Genomic DNA, 5,543 nt, shown 5'->3' on the forward strand with positions numbered 1-5,543 from the left:
GCTTCTGTCGCCACAACATATTTAGCATTTTTTACACTTTCAACTATTCTACAACTTTACAAATCAAGAAAGCAAGAGCCAACAGAAACAAATCACGAACTGCAGTTCAATTTGCAAAAGAGATACAAGTCAGCATATGACTGGCCATCTCTGTAGTTATTCACATTTTAACTGTAACATTAGATACGTGTCATATCTTATGGTTGGTAGGAAACATCAATCATCATTTCTACCCAGTTCATCAAATGCTGATTTTAATTTAGGAATAATCTTGTCTAACATAAATCTGAAACCAACTGAACTGTTGTTTTGAGAAACTTGGCCAGACTTCAACGGTACTTCTGAGAGAGATCCAACCTCAGCTCCGTTCATAAAGGCACCACATGCCAACTTGCTTATCATATCCTGCCTCATTGAAGTACGGTCTTGCATTCAATACTAGACCCTGAAGTGAAACAAGGACTTGAAGAATGCTTGAAGATGTCGGATCCCAGATTTCATTTCCTCTGCCAATCCATGTGTTTAGAAGACTTAAGCATACTTTTCCAGTTTCATATAAATTGGGATTCAATCTCAACCCAAGAGAATGGTAGTACACTGCCTGGAAAATTTAGAGCTATGAATTATACAAAAGTCAACACAAAATAAACTTAGATACTTCCAATTAGAAAGCTAGACCCACTCTGAAATGTTGAAAATTACTTACTGGTGGTGCTTGAGGGTATTTAGACGGAAGATAAATATCAAAGAAAAAAAGACCATCTTGATAAGGAGTTCCACTAGCTCCAATAATCACAGCCCTGAGTAAATCTATTCGATCCTCATAGACTCGAACATAAATGCTCTCTGATCAACCAGAAAATCAAGTTCGTTGATTCAGCTCAAATAGTTTAGTCTGCTAAAGGAAAATTGAATCAACGCTTACCAGGTAAATTTTTTTCAAGAAGACTCCACTCTTGCTGAACTTTCTTCGACCACGTTCTATCATTGCAATTCTGTCAGAGTATATGAAAAGATAAATTTTATTAGTATAGTAAAATTTACTTTCACATTCATTTCAACCTGAACAAACAAGACAATCACACTAAACTGCAGATCGCACACAAAATACCTGGGCAGTTTCATTGAAAAACTAGTGGTCTGCAGGGTCCTGAACACTGTCAAAGTGTTTAAACAAGTTCTGGCCATCATTAATAGAAATAGGTAAGCTGTTCATTTCTTGTAAATTTTGTTTAATATCAATAGGTATGGTCCTTGTCAAATCATCTTCAGTAGAGACTTTCGTTTGATCTTGGCCATCTTGTGTGCCTTCCACATTGTTCTGGTCACCACACTCTGAGTCCATTTTATCACCTAAGTCTGCAGTTGCTGGCAAAGAAGTCAAACCATCTTTAATGTGTATGGAATCACCACCAGGTTCCAGATGACAATTCAAATCTCTTGTAAGCTGGTCTCCTTCAATGCCACTAGCCTCTGTCCTGTCAGTGTTCTTTGCAATTCCATGTTTCTGCATAGCTTGCTCTTGAGAACTTGGATCCAATGTGTCTGATGAATTCTTAGAACCTCGGAATCCAAGAAAACCAGTGGCAAGCCTGGCAACAAATCCAAAAGCTCGCAATACTGATGTGTTGGTATCACTAATTTTGTGCAAGTTTTCATTTGAAGAATGTGCAGCATCTGTAGCCTGGTCCATTGCAGGTTCTACGCTTTGCTCCAACTGATTGAAAAATGCAGAGAACTATGGTTATAAAATACTTACTCAAAAAGGGCATCCTATTAACCAAGCATCACAGAGCCTTATTTTAAGAATTTATCATACCTGCTGCTCATCGGCATCAAATGTAGCCATCATATTATCATCAACAGTTTCCCAGCTTGCAGCATCATCATTATCATCCTCATCAAAACTACTTTGAGTTGACTCCATATCATCATCCCTGCCAACTACAAAAATTGATTATGGTCCAACCTGCAAAATACAAGAAATTAATTAAACAAATAAAAATCAGACACCCATATGTATATCTTTAAAACAAAATGCCCATACGTAAATTATGCTTGTTATATAGAGGAACTCCACATGAAGCACTTAGTAATATAATTTTGAAATCTACCGGAGCTTAAAAGCATTGCTTCTCCTTTTCCCTCAAAGTCATCTATTTCCCCATTGATTTGCAGCCTACCATTCATAACAACTCTCCTTTCCTAGTTATCCTCAAGTCCACCAAGGGAGAAGACACGTGGAACAAGAAATTTTGGTAAAGAGATAAAAGTGGAGAAGCTAATGTGGGATGTCTAATAGGGATTTGTAGCAAGGAGCGGTAAGTAGGGAAGAGACGAGATGTCCAACTCAGATATAAGATTTCATGTTGAGAAAATGGAGAATGTCAAAAGGTTCTTGAAGATGGAAGATATCAGGCCTTCCATGTATAAAGATGGAGGAAATCAAATTTGGACACCCTACTATGATGGTCCAGGACATCCAACCAGGTTCATATAGGGCTTTTCTTGCAAAAACAATGACAGATGTACAACTATGATATCCTGATATAAGCACAACATATGTCAAGCTAGGACATACTATCGTAAAGACGATGGATGGCCAGTTTTATGACTGATAAAGAGATTATCAATATCGTTAATTATCAATAAAGTTTGATTGGTTCAGTGTTGAGAAACAAACTCACTCTCGAACACATAGTTCATTCAATCAAAAGGATTTCTAGCATCTTCTTAATAAGAACAACCTAGCGGTCATCTTAGTTTCTATTTTGGATATCATTTGGATGAAGTTTAAGTCACTAATGGCTTTTCTTCACCAGTATGTGGCAGATTAAATAGAAAGAAAGTGTCCCAATTCTTTATCTACAGAAAAAAAATTCAAAATTTAATACATTGCAAATTGACATGAGTTGCAGAATTGGTAATCCCACCTAAAGTTAGAATTCTCTACTATTTACACATTTTGTGAAAAATGTTTTGGCCTAAAATATGACGGAAAAAATAGAATAAAGTCAACCACAAAACCCATAAAAATTTCACAACAAAGCATTAGACACTACTCATTGCGACGGTATGAAGCAAATCTCTGAAGAGATATTAAAAAAGGATTTAACCTCATAATAGATACAAGAAAAACAAGAGAGTGCTTACCTTTGTAACTGTTCCATCTGCCCACATCACTTCAATTTCCCCATCTCTAACACCTATAATATTCCCAATCCACGAGAAATCCATATCTTCAACCTTTGCATCAACTTTAGCCTTGCGACACCTTCTTGAAGCCCCTTGCTGCAAAGAAGCATCCATACTTTTGGTATCACTTACACATTTTGTCTGAAAGTCAATTTCTTTATCATCACCAATGTGATCCTCAAAATCAAAACCAAGATCAGTCTTTTGTCGCTTTTTCAAACTTCTTTCCTCTGAGGATGGATCTGATTTAACACACTCCCCACATTTAAATTCAATCTCACAATCTTTATCAATATTTGCCTCAATTTCACATTCTTTTTCATCAACTGACATTTTAACAGCATCAGACGCCTGTGATACCTCTTCTACAGGGGGAAGCCGTATCACAATGTCCCCAATAAAATAATTGTAATCTGGATGCCCAACTAGGTCATAAACACTCACTATCTCTTCATTGTCAAACTCTCGAGGATCTTGTGGTCGAGACACAGTTTTCTGCCACCTCACTAGGGCAGTATGTTCTTTTGAATCCACAGTTTTTACAACTCCTACACGCCTAGTTTGAGAATCTTCTCCATCCTCATCGGAACCCTTCTCTAGCACATACTGCTCAGGCCGGAAATCATGCTCACCAAGATTATAAACAGCAAACAAGACCTTTGAATCAACTCCAAATGACTTTATGCCATCTTGCCAAAGTACATCAACCTTTATCTTTGTGTTCACAATAAGCAGTGCTGATTCAAAAACATCATCTTTCTTAGGAAGTTTTTTATCACGTTTCACTCTGTGCTTACAACAATCCTGTGCAGGTACCGTGCCATTCTGTACTGATCCTGAAGTAGTAGGGGAAGATGAATCAAAAGAAGGCAACGTGTCACAGTCTGTTGTTAGTTCTGTGTCTTTATCTGGTAAGGCATCTTGCTTGACAGGGAAAGTTATGCCTAATTTCCTTCCAGATGTTGGGAGGAAACACCAATCAGCTAGTTGCCTAGCTTTAAATGTTTAGGGTCTTGCATATTTGCAGGGACATTTGTTGAACTAATAGTAGATGCAGGACTCAGTGGAGCAATCCAGTAAACATATACTGAACCCGCCTCAACATTACTGACTGTACCCTCCATACGAGATGCCTTCCATGTACCTCGGAGCCATCTAGCACTTTTGAAAACAACTGAAGAAGTACCCCGTACACGCTGACCTGGATAATAAGGAAAGATTGTATCTTCAAAAACATTCTTAGAAACTGACATAAGGCACTCAGGGTCTACCCTCATTACTTTACACTTTGAACCATCATCAAACAAACCTGTGACATTATCTACAACCTCATCAACCCGGCCCAGCCAAGAATTACGAAGTACATAATCTTCTTCTGTGAAGGCTTTTATCCGTTTCAACTTCCTGCTAGGGACATCTATTTTAATTTCTCCAGACGGCATCTTCAAGTCAACAAAAAGGTCAATGCTGACTACTGTACCGGGCTGTCCTTTTGGATCTGAAATAGATGCAACACTTTCACCATGCATAAAGCTCCTATCAACTACAATAAGATCTTCAAGTTTCTCAGTTGTCTCAACAAGATTTGACCAAACTACCCGAGCATGATCCCCTGAAATAGATTCAACATCATCTTCTTCTTCATTATCATAATCTGAGGAGTCTGAATCACCTGCAACTCTAGTTACCATTCCAAACACACCATCTTTTGATCTACTTTGGACTACATCTGATCTGTAAACACTTGCAATAAGAGGCTTCTTTCCAACTTTTAAAGGAGAATGTTTTGTTTCACCTGTACTTGTAGATACATTGTTTCCAGCCGAAAGGCCCTTTGGGTCCGAGTCACAGATATTTTCAGAGCAATGATCAGAACTGAACACACAACTCTCGCCATGAGAACCTGTGGAGCTAATTAAACCTTTCTCCTCTAAGTGGGCAAAATGCTCTAATTTTGTTGAGGCAACATTTACATTATCACAAATGTCTCCCATTAAGGTTGCAACTTGCAAATGTCTTTACAAGTGTATACTTTAACAAAATCTCCACCTGCAAAAGGAAGAAAAACAGAGTAGAAAGTGCCAAATAAAATATTAATGAAGGGAGGAAATAATAGCAATAGATATATTTAAGATATCTAAGATATCTATCTAAAAGAAGACAGTAGATATTAGTCTAAAGATGCTTATTTAAGAATAAATATCTTAAATATATCTATCTAGAAGATGCCCATAGATATCTATGCTAGTTTCAATAATTCTAAATATTATTTTATTTACTAAAATATGTAACTTTTTTTATTACTTTATTTTTATTTGAACTATTTTTTTTCATTTTTGGAAATCTAT

General features: G+C 37.0%; 1 pseudogene; it reads right to left on the reverse strand.

The window, feature by feature from the left end:
* Positions 1–216: 216 nt before the first annotated feature.
* Positions 217–5,189, reverse strand: LOC131069165 (probable ubiquitin-conjugating enzyme E2 23; annotated as a pseudogene).
* Between the last annotated feature and the right edge of the window lie 354 nt (positions 5,190–5,543).

Source organism: Cryptomeria japonica, chromosome 11 (assembly GCF_030272615.1).
Source record: "Cryptomeria japonica chromosome 11, Sugi_1.0, whole genome shotgun sequence".
Classification (NCBI taxonomy): Eukaryota; Viridiplantae; Streptophyta; class Pinopsida; order Cupressales; family Cupressaceae; genus Cryptomeria; species Cryptomeria japonica.